Below are 20,388 nucleotides of genomic sequence, written 5' to 3' on the forward strand. Positions count from 1 at the left end.
ACAGAGGATAAAAGGGGGTTCTGAGTGGAGAAACTGACAGCAGTGAGCCTGATGTGGGGCTTGAACTCATGAACCACAAGATCATGCCATGAGATGAAGTCAGTCATTCAGCCGACTGAGCCACTCAGGGGCCCCTGTGCTTTGTGTATCCTGTGACATTGCTAAATTTGTTAACAAGTTCTAGCAGTTTTTTTGGTGGAATCTTTCTGGTTTCCTATATAGAATATCATGTGATTTGCAAAGAGTTAAAGTCGACTGCTTCCATGCCAACTTGGATGTCTTTTATTTCTTTGTGTCGTTTGATTGATGTGGCTAAGATTTCCAGTAATATGTTTAATAACAGTGGTGAAAGTGAATATCCCTGTCTCTTTCCTGGTCATATAGGAAAAGCTCTCAGTTTGTCCCTATTGATGATGATATTAACTTTACTTTTGTTTTTTATATATGATTTTTATCATGTTGTGATGTGTTCCCTCTAAATCTACTGTGTTGAGATTTTCTATTATGAATGGATGTTCATAATAAATACTTTTTCTGTGTCTATTGAAATGATCATATGAATATTACCCTTTCTTTCAAAGCTGTAGTGGTCAAAGCACTATGGTACTGTCACAAATATAGACACACAGATCAATGAAGCAGAATGGAAAACCCAGAAATTAATACACAACTACATGGCTAATTAAACTTTGATAAAGCAGGAAAGAATTGCCAGTGTGAAAAAGATAGTCTCTTCAACGAATGGTGTTGGGAGAACTGGACAGCTTCATGTAAAAGAATGAAACTGGACCACATTCTTACACCAAACACAAAATAAATTCAAAATTGGTTACAGATCTGAATATGAGACCTGAAACCATTAAAATACTTGAAGAGAACATAGGCAATAGCTTTTATGACATCAGCTGGAGCAAGTTTTTTCTAGACATGTCTCCTGAGGAAAGGGAAGCAAAGCAAACAATAAACTATTGGGATATCAAAATATAAAGCTTCTGCACAGCAAAAGAAACAGTCAGCAAAACTAAGAGACAACAGAGTGGGAGGAGATGTTTCTGAATGATATAGCCAATAAAATATATGAATAACTTATACAATTCAACATCCAGAAAAACCAAATAACCTAGTTAATAAATGGGCAGAATTCACGAATAGACATTTTTCCAAAGAAGACATACAGATGGCCAACTGATACATGAAAAGATGCTCAACATCATTCATCATCAGGGAAATTCAAATAAAAACTCCAATGAAATATCACCTCACACCTGTTAGAATAGCTAAAATCAGAGAAATAACAGGTGATTGTGAGGATGTGGACAGAAGGAAACCTTCTTGAACTATTGGTGGGAATGCAAACTTGTGCAGCCACTCTGGAAATCATTATGGGGTTTCTTCAGAAATTTAAATCACTACTACCCTAACATACAGCAACGACACTACTAAGAATTTACCCAAAAAATATAAAACTAGTAATTCAAAGGAGGTACACACATCCCAATGTTTATAGCTGTGTTATCTACAATAGTCAAATGATGCAAACAGTCCAAATGTCCGTCAACTGATGAATGAATAAATAAATGTTATTTATGTCTATACATTGGAATATTACTCAGCCATAAAAGGAATGAAATCTTGTCATTTGCAATGACAAAGGTTGAGCTAGAGAGTATTATGCTAAGTGAAATAAGTTGTGGGGAATAAGCTTAGAAATTCCCTGAGCCTACCCTGATCGGCTAACAAGGCATAAAGAATTAAAAAGTCATAGGATATTCTCACCCAAATTTGGGTAAACAAGATTAGGTAAATACGTATAAGTAAGGTGGAGCAGAAGCCCCAGTATAGATAGGGTGGGGCAAAAACTACAGTATAGGACAAAGGTATATGAGGTAAACAAGATTAGGTATTCAGGGTGGAAACGTCCCCCAACTTAGTACTATAGCAGAAAACTGCTTTCACAGGAAAGAAGGACCAAATTAGGTAAACAGGTAAATAAGGCTATAGACCGCTGTGGTGCAAAGTTGTCCAGAGCGGAGCTAATCAGCAAAAGAAAGGTGCCTTGTTGACCCTGAGGTAACATTCTCTGTCTTTCTTGCCCACTAGACCAGTTTAGGTAAACAGAGGTGGTTCCTCACATCTGCTGTAAACAACCTTCTGCCCAGGGCCAGGGTTTTGTTTTGTATTAACCCAAACCTCTAACACGGCATACTTTCAAAACCCCCTTTCCCTCATGCCCATGAGTTAATGTTCAAAGTTTCATTATATCTTTGTGCACGTCCATCATCATGTTTGTACGCCTTCTGATCCTAATAAAAACGGAGGAAGAACCCTTAATCAGGGCTCTTGTCTTCTCCCAGACATTAACCATCTCTTGTATTTTTAATCCTGCATCCTGCTTTCTTGCTGGACAAGAAAGAACTCCAGACCCAGAGTCTACAAAAATAAGTCAATCTGAGAAATAGAAATACCAGATCATTTCATTTATCTGTGCAACTTAAGAAGCAAAACTAATTATAATATGGCAACATATATGGAGAGAGGAAAACCAAGAAACAGTCTCTTAACTTTAGAGAACAAACTGATGGCTACCAAAGAGGAGTTGGTGGTTGGGGGTCTCTGTTAACTAGATGATGGAGATTAAGGAGAGCAATTGCTGTGATTAGCACAGGATGTTGAATGGAAGTGCTGACTCAGTATTGATTCAATGTTGATTGTACACCTGAAAGTAATATCACACTATATTTTAACTAACTGGAATTTGAACAAAATCATTTAAAAAATCATATAAATGCAAAAATTCTTCATATAATACTGTTTATTATTCTTATTCAACAGTTTATCATTCTTATTCTTATCCTAGCCAGAGCAATCTGGTCAGAAAAAAAATAAGAAAGGCATCTAAATCATAAAGGAAGTAAAATTTTCTGTGTTTTAGATGGCATAATCTTATACACAGAAATCCTAAAGATTCAACCAAAAAAATCTTATATCAAATAAATCAATTCAGTAAAACTGAAGGCTTCATTAAGATCCTTAAATATTAGTGAGTTGCTTTGGGCAGCATACCTCTTTAGCCATTTGGTGTCTTTTTGATTAGAGAATTTAGTTCATTTACATTTAAAGTAATTATTGATATTTATGTAATTATTGTCATTTTATGAATTACAAACAGTTTTCTGACTGTTTTTAGTTCCTCTATTTTCCTTTTTTCTTGTCTAGTTTTCCTCTCTTTTGGTTTGATGGCTTTCTCTAATGTGATGCATAGGTTTTTGTGTATCTACAATAGGAATTTTCTTTGTGGCCATAATGAGGCTCACATATAAAACCCTAATTTATGTTGATAGCAAGGTAAGTGTGAGTTCATTCTAAAACTTAACATCTTTAAAATGTTTATTTATTTTTAGACAGATACAGAGAATGAGTGGGTAGGGAAAGATTGAGAGGGAGAGAGAGAATCACAAGCAGGTTCCATAGTGTCAGCACTGAATCTATCATGGGGCTTGATCCAATGAACTTGTGAGATTCCGACCTGAGCCAAACCCAAAAGGTGGATGCCCAACTGACTGAGGCACCCAGGTGTCCCTAAAACTGAACACTTTTCCTTATCAATATTTAATTTGTTTGGCCATCATATTTTACATCTCTTTATTTTGTGTATTCCTTAGCTAATTATTGCAGTTAAAGTTATTTTTATTACTTTGCCTTTAAACTTTTAAACTAGCTTTATAAGTAATTGACCCACTACATTTATTATGTATGTAGTTTTACAAGTGAAATGTTAGTCTCATATACTTTATTCCTACTAACTAGTACTTTTCTTTTCACTTTAAAGAAATACCTTTAACATTTCTTTTTTGGCCAGTTTGGTGGTGGTGACTTCTTTCGCTTTTATATTTCTGAAAAGAATATATATATATATATATATATATATATATATATATATATATGCGCTGAAAGTGAATATGCTGAAAGTGAAGGAATAGCTTAAAAAGTTTCATGCAAATGAAAAACCAAAAATCCTGGGTACCTATATTTATATCAGACCACATAGATTTTACTTATTTATCTTTTAGACATCACAGACATTAAACAAAGATTATAATAACAAAGATGTTCCCTACACACTGAAAAAGAGGTCAACCCAACAAAAATATTTAATATTTCTAAATTTTCTGCACCCAACATAGGAACACTTAAATATATAAGGCAAATATTAAGAAGCTTAAGGAGAAAAATACAACAAATAGCAGGGAATTTAATACCCCACTTACTTCCATTAACCAACCATCCAGACAGAAATTACAAAGTGACCATAGGAAATACATTAAAGCAGATGGACTTAATAAATATACACAGAACATTCCCTCCCCAAAAAGCTTGATACATATTCTTTCCAAGTGCACATGATTCGTTCTCCAGATATAGATTATATTTGGCCAAAAAATAAGCCTCAATAGATTTAAGGTTATTGAAATATTTTTTTTCTACCAGAATGATTTGAAAATAGAAAGCAATCACAAGATGAAAGTTGAAAAACACAAATATGTGGAGATTGGAAATCATGCCACAGAACAATGAGACAACAAATAAATCACAGAAGAAATCAAACTTTACTTTGAAACAAATGAAAATAAAATAAAACATATCAAAATCTACAAAATGTAACAGAATCAATTCTTTGGGAGAAATTTATAGAGCTACAGGTTTACCTCAAGAAACATGAAAAAACTGAAATAAACAATCAAACTTTGCATCCAAAGTAACTAGAAAGAGTAGAACAAACAAAGCCTAAATGAGGAGAAGGAAGGGAATAACAAAGATCAGAGAAGTAAATAAAATAAAGAGTAAAAAAAGAAAAGTTTCAAAGAACAATGAAACCAAGAGCTGTTCTTTGGAAGGATAAACAAAATTGACAAACCTTTAGTTAGACTCACTAAGATAGAAAGAGAGAGGGTTGCAATAAGTAGAAATGAGAAGAGGACAATTTGCAACTGATAACAAAGACATACAAAATTTTATAAAATATTAGTATAAATAATTATACATCAACACATTTATCAATCTAAAAGAAATTGACATATTTTAAAAGCATGGAATCTTCCAAAGCTGAAACATGAAAAAGTAGAAAATCTGAATCTACTGATCACTAGGAAGGAGATTAAATCAGTAATAATTTTTTTTTAATGTAAACCTCAGAAAACAAATGTCTAGGACCAGCAATCTTCACTGGTGAATTCTACCAAACATTTAAAGATTAAATACTAATCCCTTTCACACTCTTCCAAAAATTGAAAAAGGAAAAATATTCCCAAACCCATCTTACATAAGACAGTATTACCTTGTTAAAACACACACACACACACACACACACACACACACACACACACACACGAGGATGTCACAGGAAAAGAAGATTAGGGATTAATATCTCTGATGAATATAGGTACAAAATATCATCAACAAAATATTAGCAAACTGAATTCAACAACCCTAAAAGATTCATACACCATGACCAAGTGGCATTGATTACAGGAACGTAGGATGTTTCAACATTTGTAAATCAATCAGCATGATACACCACATTAACAAAATGAAGAATAAAATGTATATGGTTATCTTAGTAGATGACAAGAAAGAATTAAAAAACAAATTAACACACACATACACACACACACACATATATACATATATATATACATATACATATATATACATATATACATATATGTGATAAAATATATGATAACAATATATATATGTTATATATATACATATATATATATATGATAAAAAACTCTTAACAAAGTGGATATACATGTAACATACCTCAATATTAGAAAGACCATATATGATAAGCCCACGTCTAACATCATACTCAACAAAAAGCTGAAAGTTTTTCCTTTAAGTTCAGGAACAAAACAAAGATGGCCAATCTTACCAGTTTTATTCAACATAGTATTAGAAGACCTAGCCAGAGTAATTAGATAAGAAAAATAAATAAAAGACATCCAAATTGGAAGGAAAGAAATAAAATTGTCACTATTTATAAATGATATAATTTTATATATAGAAAATCCTAAAGACTCTAAAAAAAACTTTTAGATATAATAAAGTTAAAGTTACCAAAATCAATGTACAAAAATTAGTTTCATTTAATTCACTAACTACAGACTGTCAAAAAGAATATTTTGAAATTTTTTCAAAAAGAAGAAAAAAAACCTAATAATGAATTTAACCAAGGAAATGAAAGACATGTGCAGTGAAAACTATGAGACAGTGGTAAAATAAATTCAAGAAAATGCAAATAAATGAAAACATATTTCATGCTCATGAATTGGAGGAATTAATGTTGTTAAAATATCCATATTACCCAAAGCAATGTATGGACTCAAATAAATCCCTATAAAATTTCCAATGGCATTTTTCACAGAATTAGAACAGATAATTCTAAAATTAGGAAACCACAAAAAATTCCTTATAGCCAAAATAATCTTGAGAAAACAGAACAACACTGAAGTCATAACAACCCTTGCTTTCAAACTATATTATAAAGTTACAGTAATCAAAAGAGTTATGGTATTGGCATAAAGTGACACATAGAACAATAGAGCAGAATAGTCCAGAAATAAAACCCTACATATATTGTCAATTGTCTAGCATAGGAGCCAAGACTACACAATGGAGAAGTGTGGGGAATAAGCCTAGAAATTTCCTGGGCTTACACCAATGGGTTAACAAGGCATAAAGAATTACAATGGGTGGGATGCTCACACCCAAGTTTGGATAAACAAGGTTAGGTAAATAAGTATAGAGAAGGGAGGGCAGAAGCCCCAGTATAGAGAGGCAAAGGCCCCAATATAGAATATAGGTATATGAAATAAACTAGATTAGGAATTCAGGGAGGAAGTGCCCCCCCCCCCACCATTTAGTACTATAGCAGAAAGCTACTTTCACAGGAAGGGAGGACCAAGTTAGGTAAACAGGTAGCCTGAGCTATAGACCACTGCACTGCACTGCTGGTGAAGCTGCCCAGGGAGAAGATGATTAACACAACAAAGGTGCCTTGTTAACCCTGAGGTCAAGTGTCCTATCTGTCTTATTCCTTAGTCTAGCTAAGATAAACAGAGGTGGTGCCACATGTCCCCTGTAAACAACCTTCTGCCCAGTTGCATGGCATCAGGATTTTGTTTTGTATTAACCCAAACCCCTAACCCTGAATATCTTCAAGATCCCCTTTCCCTCATGTCCGTGAGTTAATGTTCACAGATTCATTGTGTCTTTGTACAAGTCCATCATCATGTTTGTAAGACTTCTGCTCCTAATAAAAATGGGGCAAAGACCCTTATTTGGCGTTCTTGTCTTTTCCCGGACATTAGTCATCTCTTGCATTTTAATCCTGCGTCCCGCTCTCTTGCTAGACAAGAAAGAACTCTAGACTTAGAGTCTATGACAGGGGGAAACAGCTTGGCAGTGCAAGATGTGTAGATGTGAATTCCAGGAGAGAAAAAATGGTAGCACTGCAGAGAGGAAGGAACCCTTTCTGTACAGAGACAAAAGAGGGAGAAAGAGAGAGGGGTTGCAATTGTGTTGCATTAAGTTAGCACAAGAGGAAATCCTTTCTGGACCATGGACTGGGGAGTGAGGAGTACTGAGTGTTCCAGTTTTGTTTTGTTTTGTTTTTCAAAAGCTGTTTGGAGCTTGAACGCTGAGATTTTGGAACTGTGCAACTTTCTCTATATCAGAGCTGTGGTGTGTACTCCTGGGAGGCTGGCCCCAGAGTGCATAGTGACATGTCATAAGGAAATTTTCAAAATACAAAAATAAAGAGAGAATTCTGAAAGCATCTGGGGACAAAATGTCCTTAACCTGCAAGGTTACACATATAAGGGTGAGGGCAGACAAGTTCTGAAACTTGTCAGGTCAGAAAAGAGTAGCAGGACATATTCAATGTGCTGAACAGCTAATGTGCAGCTAATGTGCAGCCATGTGCAACTAAGAATTCCTTATCCAGCAAGGTTGTCATTCAGAATAGGAGAAACAAAGACTTTCCCAGAAAAACAAAATCTAAAGGAGTTAATGACCACTAAACCAGCTTTGCAAGAAATTTTAATGGGGACCCTCCAGTGGAGGAAAAAAACAAAAACAAAAACCCAAAGCAACAAAGATTACTAAGGAGCAGAGAATATCACCAAAACCACCAACTCTACAGGTAACACAGTGGCACTAAATTCATACCTTTCAGTAATCACTCTGAATGTAAATGGTCTAAATGCTCCAATCCAAAGACATAGGGTATCAGAATGGAAAAGATCCATCTGCACGATACCTATAAGAGACTCAATTTAGGCTTACAAACATCTGCAGATTGAAAGTGAGGGGATGGAGAAACATCTGCCATGATAGTGGGCATCAAAAGGAAGCTGGAGCATCTATACTTATATCAGACAAAGTATATTTTAAAACAAAGACTGTAGAGCCACCTGGGTGGCTCGTTTGGTTAGGTGTCCAACTCTTGATTTTGGCTTAGGTCATGGTTTGTGGCTTCTTGCACTGGCAGTGTGCAGCCTGCTTGTTATTATAACTTTCTCTCTCTTTATGTCCCTCCCCCACTCTCACTGTTTTTGTTTCTCTTAAAATAAATGAACTTAAAAAAAAAACAAAGACTGTAACGAGATAATGAGGGGCATTATATCATAATTAAGTGGTCTATTTATCAAAAAGATCTAACAACTGTAAATATTTATGCCTCAACTTGGAGAACTCAAATATACAAATCAACCAATCACAAGCATAAAGAAATTCATGGGCATAGGAGTACAAGATTTTAATGCCCCACATACAACAATGGACAGATCATCTAAGCAGAAAATCAACAAAGAAACAATGGAAAAAATGGCTTTGAATAACACACTGTACCTGATGGACTTAACTTATTTTTTAGAACATTTCATCCCAAAGCAGCAGAATAAACATTCCTTTAAAGGGAAAATAGAACATTCTCCAGAATAGATTGCATTCTAGGTCAGAAATTAGCCCTCAATATATGAAAATAGAGATCATACCATGAAAAATTTCAGATTACAAATTTATGAAACTAGAAATCAACCAGGAAAAAAAAATGGAAAGGGCTCAAATACAGTGAGGTTAAAGAACATCCTACTAAAGAATTAATGGTTTAACCAACAAAGTAAATAAGAAATAAAGATAAAATACAAAGAAGCAAAAGTAGATGAAAACACGACAGTCCAAAACCTTTGGGATGCAGCAAAAACAGTCCTGAGAAGAAATTACATTGCAACTCAATTCAGTCCTATCTCAAGAAGGCAGAAAGGCCTGAAACACAACCTAAACTTACACCTAAAGGAGCTAGAAAAGGAGCAGACAATAAAGCACAAAGCCAGCAAAAATGAAACAATAAAGATTAGACATGAAATAAATTATATATATATATATATATATATATATATATATATATATATATACACAGTAGGATCAATGAAACAAAACACGGGTTTTTGAAAGAATACAAAGGTTGATAAACCCCTAGCCAGACATCTCAAAAAGAAAAGAGAGAGGACTCAAATAAATAAAATCACAAATGAAAGAGGAGAGATAAACACCACAGAAATATAAACAATTATAAGAGAAATTATATTATGAAAAATTATGTGCCAACACACTGGACAACCTGGAAAAAATGGACAAATTCCTAGAAGCTCACACAAAACCAAAATTCAAACAGGAAGAAGTAGAAAATTGGAACAGTCCCATAACCAGGAAAGAAATTTAATCAGTAATAATAAATCTCCAAACAAACTAGAGTCCTGGACCAGATGGATTTCTGGGGGAATTCTACCAGACATTAAAGAAGAGTTCATGTCTATTATTTTCAAACTATTCCAAAAAATAGGCAGAGAAGGAAAACTTCCAAAATCATTCTATGAAGAGGGACTTATCTTGATTCCAAAACCCAATAAAGACACCAGACAGATATTCCTGATGTCCCTGGATTCACAAATTCCTAACAAATACTAGAAAATCAAATTCAACAGTACATCCAAAGAATTATTCACCATGATCAAGTGGGATTTATTCCTAGGCTGCAGGGCTGGTTCAATAATAGAAAATCAATCAATCAATCAATCAATCAATAATAAAAGAAAGGATAAGAACCATATGATCCTTACAACAGGTGCATACAAGGCATTTGACAAAATACAGCACTATTTCTTGATAAAAAACCTTAAGACATTTGGGGTTGGAGAAACATACCTCAGCATCATAAAAGCCATAGAATAAAGGCCCACAGCTAATATCATCTTCAATGGGGAAAAGTTGAGAGCTTTCTCTGTAATGTCAGGAGCACAAGGGATGTCCACTCACACCACTGTTGTTCAACATATTCCTGGAAGTTCTAGCCTTTGCAATCAGACAACAAAAAGAAATAAAATGTACACAAATTAGCAAAGAAGAGATAAAACATTAAATCTTCACAGATGGCATGATAATCTACATGGAAAATTCGAAACACTCCACCAAAAAAAAAAAAAAAAACTGCTAGAACTGATTGTGATTTCAGCAAAGTCACAGGGTATAAAATTAAATACAGAAATTGGTTGCATTTCCCTACACGAATAAACTGGACAGCGACAGATAGAAGAAAGAAACTGGACCACTCTCTTACACCATACACAAAAAGAAATTCAAAATGAATAAAAGATCTAAACGTGAGAGAGGAAACCGTCAAAATTCTAGAAGATAAAGCAGATAGCAACTTCTTTGACCTTGGCTGCTGCAACCTCTTACTAGCCACATTTCTGTAGGCAAGGGAAGTAAAAGCAAAATGAAATATTGTGACATCATTAAGATAAAAAGGCTTATGCGAAGTGAATAAAACAATCAATAAAATTAAGGTAACCAATGGAATGACAGAGGATATTTGCAAACGACATATCAGATAAAGAATTAGTATCCAAAATCTATCAATAACTTATCAAACTCAATACCCAAAAAACAAATAATCCAGTGAAGAAATAGGCAGAAGACTTGAATAAACACTTTTCTAAAGAAGACATCCAGATGACTAACAAACACATGAGAAGATATTCAACATCAGCTCAAATTCAAGAAAATAGAAATCAAAACTACAATGATATACCACATCATACCTGTCATAACGGCTAAAATTAACAACTCAGGAAACAACAGATGTTGGCAAGGAGGTGGAGAAAGAGGAACCCTTTGCACTGTTATTGGGAATGTCAACTGGTGCATCCACTCTGGTAAACAGCATGGAGGTTCCTCAAAAAATTAAAAATAGAACTACCCTATGACTCAGGAATTTCACTACTAGGTATTTATCCAAGGGATACAGAAATGCTGATTCGAAGGGGCACACTCACCCCATTGTTTATAGCATCACTATCAACAATAGGCGTATTGTTGAAAGAGCCCAAATGGAAAGAGCCCACTGGAAAGAGCCATCCAGTAACTGATGAATGGATAAAGTATAGTGGTATATACATACAATGGAGTACTACTTGGTGATCAAAAAGAATGAAATCTTGCCATTTGTAACAATGTGGATGGAACTAGAGTGTAATATGCTAAGCAAAGTAAGTCAGTCAGAGAAAGACATAATATCCTATGATTTCACACATAGGTGGGATTTAAGAAACAAAACAGATGAACATAGGGGAAGGGAAGGAGAAATAACGATAAAAACAAATAGGGAGACAAACCATAAAAAACTCTTAAATACAGAGAACAAACTGAGAGTTGCTGGAGGGGAGGTCGGTGGTATATATGCTAAATGCGTGATGGGCATTAGGGAGGGCACTTTTTGGGATGAGCACTGGGTGTTATATGGAAATTATGAATCACTGCATTCAACTCCTGAAACCAATACTACACTGTATATCAATTAACATGAATTTAAATAAACAAATTAAAAAATAATCAAAATGATATAAGTACTAGCAATTTTAATTTCCTTGGTAATTACAAATATTACATTTTTAATCTTGTCAATAATTGAAACTAATAATATAAATTACTTTATGATACTAGTCTAATATGCTGGTTTTATGCTCATCCAAATGACAACTTATAAACAAAACTAGCACTCTCAATTTTTCCTCTGAATGTTGACAGTTATTGCACAACAATTGAAAATTAATTGCTCCTAATAGACCCAGGGAAATGCTGTAGGTTTTTTCACAGTGGATTTGGGCATTGACATAGCCAATAATTTGAGTACATGCAATTTATTAATGGAAAGACCTTTTATATAACTTCCATATTTTATTCAAATAATGCATTGACAGGGCATCAACCAACTACAGGGTAAACTGGTATTCCCATAACCCACACCTCCAGACCCCTAAGGAAAATACTTCAAATTATTTCATAATTTTTCCCAGTACTTTCTTGATATTGTAAACAATATGCTTATCTTCTAATGGCTGACTCATAAATCCAAATATGAGACCATAATTTGTACCTTAGGCCACTGTGGATGGAATGTTGCCCCTCACTACATCACCCACTTTTTCCTCTTTCCCTCTCTCCCCATTCAACATAGTTATGTTTTATGTTTGGGGACATGCATTGATGGCATTGTTCCATCATTAGAATTTATTGGTTACATATATAATATATAATGGTACTATAAAACATGATGTTAGTTTATTTGATAATTCTCACTATCACCTAAACAAGAGATCTTAAAATCTTCTTGAGATAAATTATAGTAATATAGGAAGAATTGAACAGTTATTCATTCTAATTTTTCTCATTCCCTTATTTTGTCTTTTTGACAACCTGTCCATGATCATCCTCATCCTCCTGGACACCTATCTCCATGCATGCATGCATTTTGTACTTAGTTCTCCCTCGTGGACCTGAACTACATCTCCACCATTGTCCCCAGGATGGTGTCCAATTATCTCTTTCAAAACAAGTCTATTTCTTTCATTGGCTGAGGGGTTCAGAGCTTCTTTATCTTGACTTTAGTAGGTGCAAAAGGATTACTATTGACCACTATGGCATATGATAGCTAGGTGGCTATTTGCTTTCTTCTCCACTATCCCATTCATATCGGTAAAAGAGTCTGTGGTTGATGCTAATGGGATCCTGGATAATGGGCTCAATCAACCGTTGTGCCCACACTGTATATGCCCTCCATTTACCTTACTGTCAATCCAGAACTGGCAACCATTTCTTCTGTGATGTACCGGACATATTGGCCTGCATGGGCCTGGCCAATGGTACTGGTCTGCATGGGCATCTCAGCCTCAGAATACAGTGTTTGGAAGCACCACACTATTGATTGTGTTTCCTTTAATTGGCATTACATGTTCCTATGGCCACATTCTCCTTGACATCTACAGCATGCACCCAGCAGAAGGGAGGAAGAAGGCCTATTTGACACACCGCACCCACTTCGCTGTGGTGACTTTCTAATATGCACCCTTTGTTTACACTTATCTATACCCAAGATCTCTCCAATCTCCAAAAGACAACAAGGTTCTTGTTGTCTTCTACACCATGCTTACCCAAATGTTCAACCCAAATGCTCAATCTACAGCCTTGAAAAAAAAAAAAAAAAGAGGTGATAGGGACCATGGGAAGAGTAATTGAGAGGATCTGTTCTGTAAAAATGTAGAGGAAACTCTCAGTCCTGCAGTCTCATAAGAAGACCAATTTCACCTTTTTTACACCTTAAGGGCAATATTATTTCAGGATTGAAGACAAGCACTAAAATAACCTAGAAGATTAAAATAATTGAGATTTGACAAAACAATTGTATATTACTGATCACTCTTTTTGTTTTCTTTGTGGTAATTTTTTCAATAAAGATAAAGGCCATATATTTTATCCTAATTTGTGGGCAATAAGGTTTTTTTTCTAATTTTTTAAATGTTTTATTTATTTTTAAGAGACTGTCAGAATGTGAGTGGGGGAGGGGCATGGAGAGGGAGACACAGAATCTGAAGCAGGCTCCAGTCTCTGAGCTGTCAGCACAGAGCCTAATGTGGGGCTTAAACCCATAAACCTTGAGATCATGACTGGGCTGAAGCAGGATGCTTAACCTACTGCACCATCCAAGAACCCCCAATAAGGCTTTACTGATATGTAGAAATGATACTGGAAACAGTCAAATTTAATGGAATTATTCAGTATAATAGTTTTAATGCTTAGATATATCCCCAAAATGGGAAAACAAGACAAAGGACAAAAGTACAACAAATGCGATACCTTTTCTGGGTTTATTTAAATAAATGCTTTTAAATAAATGTATATTTGAATAAACAAAGAGAAGCAAAGATTTCAAATAAACTTTAACTTGATAAATGAGCAATGTCTTGTAATACGAGTAGTACATGACTCTGAATGTTGCATGATCACAACTGAGGCAATGGTTCCTGAAATTCCCTGTGATATACAAGTGCTTTGGATTATAAGTATGTTTCCGGAACACATTATGCTCACAAACCAAGATTTTACTGAATATATATATATATATATATATATATATATATACTCTAAAATAGTGAATACTGGTTTTTCTGTTTCCCAATTTTCAGGGAAGGTGATAGATGTAGAGACTAGGCATAAAAATCTGCATGGAATTAGATGCTTTCACACCGTTAGAGAGGAAATTTTATATCTTTTATGAGAGGGAGCCTGAAAACATCTAGATGAATCAAAAGAAAACAATTTTATTACAGGTCTATCCCAGGAAAAATAATTATGACTGGAGAGAGGCAAATTAAAGAATCAGAGCCATTTTATAAAAATATTGATGGGAATTACACACTATTAAGTGATGAGTAATCAATCTGAGCCAATTGCAAATCATTCCTCAAAACACTCAAATTTTACATTCCCACAAGCCAAGCCATTATTACTGTTTTATACGATAATTTCTGTTATGGACATTTCATTATACATTTAGCATTGTCATAATTCTACTGAACCAGGATTGAGGGATTGATTTTAGTTAGCCTTTCTCTACCACATTTTTAAATAGATATATCTGTTTAGTCACTAGACTACAAAAGTCCTACCATTATATCCAGCTTAACTCTACTCCTGAACGCTATCAATGAATGGTCATCAGTGTTTGTTTATGGGATAATTCAGTTATAATCTTTATTTTCTGAAATCAGATGTAAATAAGGAGGCTAGAATAAACATACAAGAAGTATTACCCCAAGCATGATAGTAATAGATGACTGATGCATTTGAATGGAAATAGTTATTTTTTTCCAAAATAAAAGATCTGCACTTCAGAAGGTTTCATATAAGTTTGTATATTTTTATACTTAATCTAAGTGAGCTTTTAGAGATTTATAGACTATTAAGAACTTGATTAAGAACTTGATTTGGGAATGACAAAAGTATGACTTTTCTTCAAATATACAGTGGACAATATTCTCATCACAAGAAACTACAATAATATAGTAATACTTTTTAAAAGGAAGCATTTGCTTAAGATGAAAGATTTACCACATATCACATAACTGAATTTTCAAATTTGGAATAAAAGGAAGATATTCACTGCTTCAGTGGCCAAATTATCATTAAGCATTTAGTCTTTACTAGAAAAGTTTACAATTGAAATAAGTTGGAATTTAAAATGTGATTACCTAAGGTTCTAAACTGAAGGGAATTTATTTCTTAACAAAAATAAATTCAGTCTAAATTAAGCAGAAAATACTACATTAAAAAGACTGAGGGAGGAGCTAAGATGGCAACATAGTAGGAGAACCCTAGGCTGGCCTCATTCCTTGAACACAACTAGATATCTATCAAATCTTTCTGAATACCCAATAAATCAAGATGAGGACTGATATAACAAATTTCACACATAGAAGGAGAGAAGAGGCCAAAGAGAGAGAAGAGAAGAGAAAATAGGAAGTGCAGAGACTTAGTTTGGGGGAGAAACAGGTGTTGCGAAGGTGAGGGAGCCCTGGTCACAGAGAAAGGAAAGAGAGAGAAAGGAGCACACAGAGCAATGCACAAAGAGAACACTTTCCCAAAATCACTAGCTAGGAAAATGAGAGGGACAGATTTTCACAAGTTTTTGCAACTAGTGGTGCTTGAACACTGACGTTTTTAAGGTGTGCAGGCTTGGCTGAGATAGAGCTCTGATAGCACTGCTTTGCTGGATAAAAAGCAGGTAAGCAACCCATTGACAGACAGCAGTATCCGAAGACTGATTAGAGACACACAGTGGTGTGTGTGTGTGTGTGTGTGTGTGTGTGTGTGTGTGTGTAGATTATTCACTCTTATTGGAGCATGTAGATGACAGGTAGTGTTCATGGAGACATCTCTCTGGGGACCAAGGAGCCAGCAGGTGCCATTTCCCTCCACTGCTTCTCAGCAAAAATGGAAAGCCACCTGATCAGGGCAACTTCACCCCAACACTGGCTGCTTAGCCTGATGCTCTAAATCCTACGCTGGTGCACTCTGGCACAACTGCACTTTTTGGGTCAAACCTGCTTCAATCACAGTGCAGGGATATCTTCCCCTCTAAGAGATCTGGTGCACCATGTCTACATGTCCCCAGATCCTGGAGTTTTAAAAGTCAGCAGGCTTGGCTGAGATAGAGCCTGAGTGCACTACACTTCTCATGGAGAGAAGACAGGCAACCAACCTAGCGTAAGACAGGATGAAAACAGTGACTGACAAAATGCCTGGGACACACAAGGGAGAGGTTATTCACACTTCTTGGAGTACTTCCCTGATAGCAGCAAGCAGGGAGATCCTCCTCCAGAGACAAAGGTGCTGGCTGGAGCAATTTCCCTCTCCATCCCTGGTGTAAACAACCTGAGATAAACAGTACAAGGCTTACACTGGCTGCTTAAGCTTCCCACGCTGGGTCCCACACTCCTGTGCTCTGATGCTACTGCCCTTTCTTGTCAAATTTGCCTCAGTCACAGCATGGTGGCCCCTCCTTCACAAGACCAGAGTGTAAGATCCTGCCCACACCAAGTATACTGACCAGAGAGATCTATAAGGCTTCAATTCTAATAGAAATAGCATCAGGTCTCATTTAAAAAGCAGATCAGAGCCATGGGCTCTGTAGTAAACCTCCCAACTCTGGCCAAGGATGAAATACTACCCATTGCAGGCAGGGAGAACTTCCACAGATGACTGACCTGAGAGATAGAGCAGCAAAAACAGCAGTAGAGTGCATGAAGCATACACCAGAGAGTCCCTGAAGCATGAGGACCTAGACACTATACAACCTCTTCTTCATTAGGTCATCTCTCTAAGGGGCAGGAAACAGAACAGTCTTCCAACACAGAAATAAAGACTGAGACTTATGCAAAGTGCCAAGAGAGAGGATTTCATCCTAAATAAAATAAGATAAGGTCACAACCAGAGACTAAATGAAACAGATACAAGTAATATATCTGATGGACAATTTAAAACAATAATAAAGATAGTCACTGGACCTGAGATAAAGAATGGAAGGCTTCAGGGAGGTTCTTACAGCAGAAACAAACAAAAATGTTAAAACAAATAGTCAGAAATGAAAAATGCAATAAGTGAGATTCAAAACAGACTGGATGCAGTGCACATAAGAATCAAAGAAGCAGAGGGGCACCTGGGTGACTCAGTCAGTTAAGCATCCGGCTTTGGCTCAGATCATGATCTCGCGGTTTATGAGTTCAAGCCCTGTTTCGAGCTCTGTGCTGATGGCTCAGAGTCTGGAGCCTGCTTCAGGTTCTGTGTCTCCCCTTCTCTCTACCCCTCTCCTGCTCGTGCTCTGTCTCTCTCTGTTTCTCAATAGTAAATAAACATAAACAAATTAAAAAGGATGGAAGAAGCAGAAAAACAAATAAGTGATATAAAACATAAAATAATGGAAAATAATGAAGCAGAACAAAAGAGAGAAACAGGAATTATGGAACATGAGAATAAACTTAGGGACTTCAATGACCCACACCTACTAATATCCTTATTATAGGATTCCCAAAGAAGCTGAGGACTGAAGAGTGGGCAGAAAACTTATTTGAGAAAATAATTGCTGAAAACGTCCCTAAAATGAGAAAGGAAATAAACATCCAGATCCAAGAGACACAGAGAACTCCCATCAAGAGCAAAAAAATGGAGGCCAATGTCGAGACATGTTGTAATTGAATTTGCAAAATACAGAGATAAAGAAACAATCGTAAAAGCAGCAATACAAAACAATTCCCTAACTTACAAGGGAAGACGTATATGGTTAGTTGCAGATGTCTCCACAGGAACTTGGCAAAACAGATGGAATTGACACAATATATTCAACATGTTGAATAGGAAATATCTGCAGCCAAGAATACACTATGTAGCAAGTCTATCATTCAGAATAGATGGAGTTATAGTTTTCCCGACAAACCAACCTAAAGTGGTTCATGATCACTAAACCACTCCTGCAGGAAATATTAAAAGGCTTGTAGTGCACAGGAGAGACTAACTGTGAGAGAGTAGAAAAAAATAAAACAAAACAAAACAAACAGAGAAAATCTACAGAAAAAAAAAAACAAGTAATAAAATGGCACTTAACTCATATATATAATCACTCTGAATGTACATGGGCTAAGTATTCCAATCAAAAGACAGAGTTTCAGAATGGACTTAAAATAAGATCCACCTTACACTGCCAAAAAAGTCTCATTTTAGACCTAATGACATCTGCAGATTGAAAGTGAAGGGATGAAGAAATGTGTATCATGCAAATGGATTTCAAAAGAAAGCTGGAGTAGCCATACCTATATCAGACAAACTAGATTTTTAACCAAAGAAAGTAACAAAAGATGAAGAAGGAGTTATATCATAATAAAGGGGAATATTCAACAAGATCTAACAACTGTAAATATTTATAACCTCAACATGAACACCCAAATATATAAAACTATTAATAACAAACATAAAGAAACCTATTGATAATAATAATAGGGGACTTTTATACCCCGCTTACATCAATGGACAGATCATATAAGCAGCAAATCAACAAGGAAATAATGACTTTGAATGACATGCAGTACAAGATGGACTTTACATATATATTAAGAACATTACATCTTGAAGCAGCAGAATATGCATTCTTTTCAAGTGCACATGAGACAGTCTCCATAGTAGATCACATACTAGGTCACAAAACATAATTCAACAATTACCAAAAGATTAGGATCATATCATGCATAATTTCTGACCATAACACTATGACACTTGAAGTCAATCATGAGAAAAAAATTTGGAAAGACAGCTAACACATGGAGGTTAAACAATATGCTATTAAACAATGAGTGGATCAACTAGGAAATCAAGAAGAAATTTTTTAAAAATGCATGGAAAAAAATAAAAATGAAAACACACTGCCAAAAACCTTTGGGATGCAACAAAAGTGATATATAAGAATATATATCAAAAAGTAAAAAATACCAGAATAAATAAAATCACAAATTGGAGAGGAGAAATAACAACCAAAATCACAGAAATAAATATGATTATGAGAGAATATTATAATAAACCAGATGCCAAAAAATTGGACAACTTGGAATAAATGGATACATTCCAAGAAACATAAACTAACAAAACTGAAACAGGAATAAATAGAAAACTTGAACAGACAAATAACGAGTAAAGAAATTGAATCAGTAACCAAAAATCTCCCAACAAACAAAAATCCAGGGCTTTACAGGAGAAGTCTACCAAACATTTAAAGAAGAGTTAATACCCATTCTTTTGAAATAATTTCAAAAAACTAGAAATAGAAAGAAAACTTCCAAACTCGTTCTATGGGGCCAGCATTACTTTGATTACAAAACCAGACAGAAATACTGCTAAAAAAAAGAGAATTACCGGCCAATTAAACTGATGAATAGGGATGCAAAAGTTCTCAATAAAATACAAGAAAATTAAATTCAGCAGTACATTATAAGAATCATTCACCACAATCAAGTGGGATTTATTCATGGTCTTTAAGGGTGGCTTAATATTCATAAATCAAAAAATGTGATATACCACATTAATAAAAGAGATGGTAAGAACCATATGATCCTTTCAATAGGTACAGGAAAAAAAAAAACATGTGACAAAGTACAGCATCCATTCTTGATATAAACTCTCAACAAAATAGGTGTAGCAGGAACATACCTCAATATAATAAATGCCCTATATGAGAAATCCACAGATGACATCATTCTCAATGTTAAAAACTGAGAGATTTTCTTCTACAGAGAGGAACAAAACAGAGGTGTCCACTCCCAGAACTCTTATTTAACACAGTACCAGAGTTCCTAGCCTATAAATCGGACAACATAAAGAAATAAAAGACAACCAAATCAGCAAGGAAGAAATCAAGTTTTTCATTATTTGCAGATGACATAATTT

General features: G+C 35.1%; 1 pseudogene; it reads left to right on the top strand.

The window, feature by feature from the left end:
• Positions 1-3,303: 3,303 nt before the first annotated feature.
• Positions 3,304-13,663, top strand: LOC109257153 (olfactory receptor 2L3-like; annotated as a pseudogene).
• Positions 13,664-20,388: the final 6,725 nt, after the last annotated feature.

Source organism: Panthera pardus, unplaced genomic scaffold (genome assembly GCF_024362965.1).
Source record: "Panthera pardus isolate Hobbes unplaced genomic scaffold, ASM2436296v1 HiC_scaffold_1, whole genome shotgun sequence".
In the NCBI taxonomy this organism is placed as follows: domain Eukaryota; kingdom Metazoa; phylum Chordata; class Mammalia; order Carnivora; family Felidae; genus Panthera; species Panthera pardus.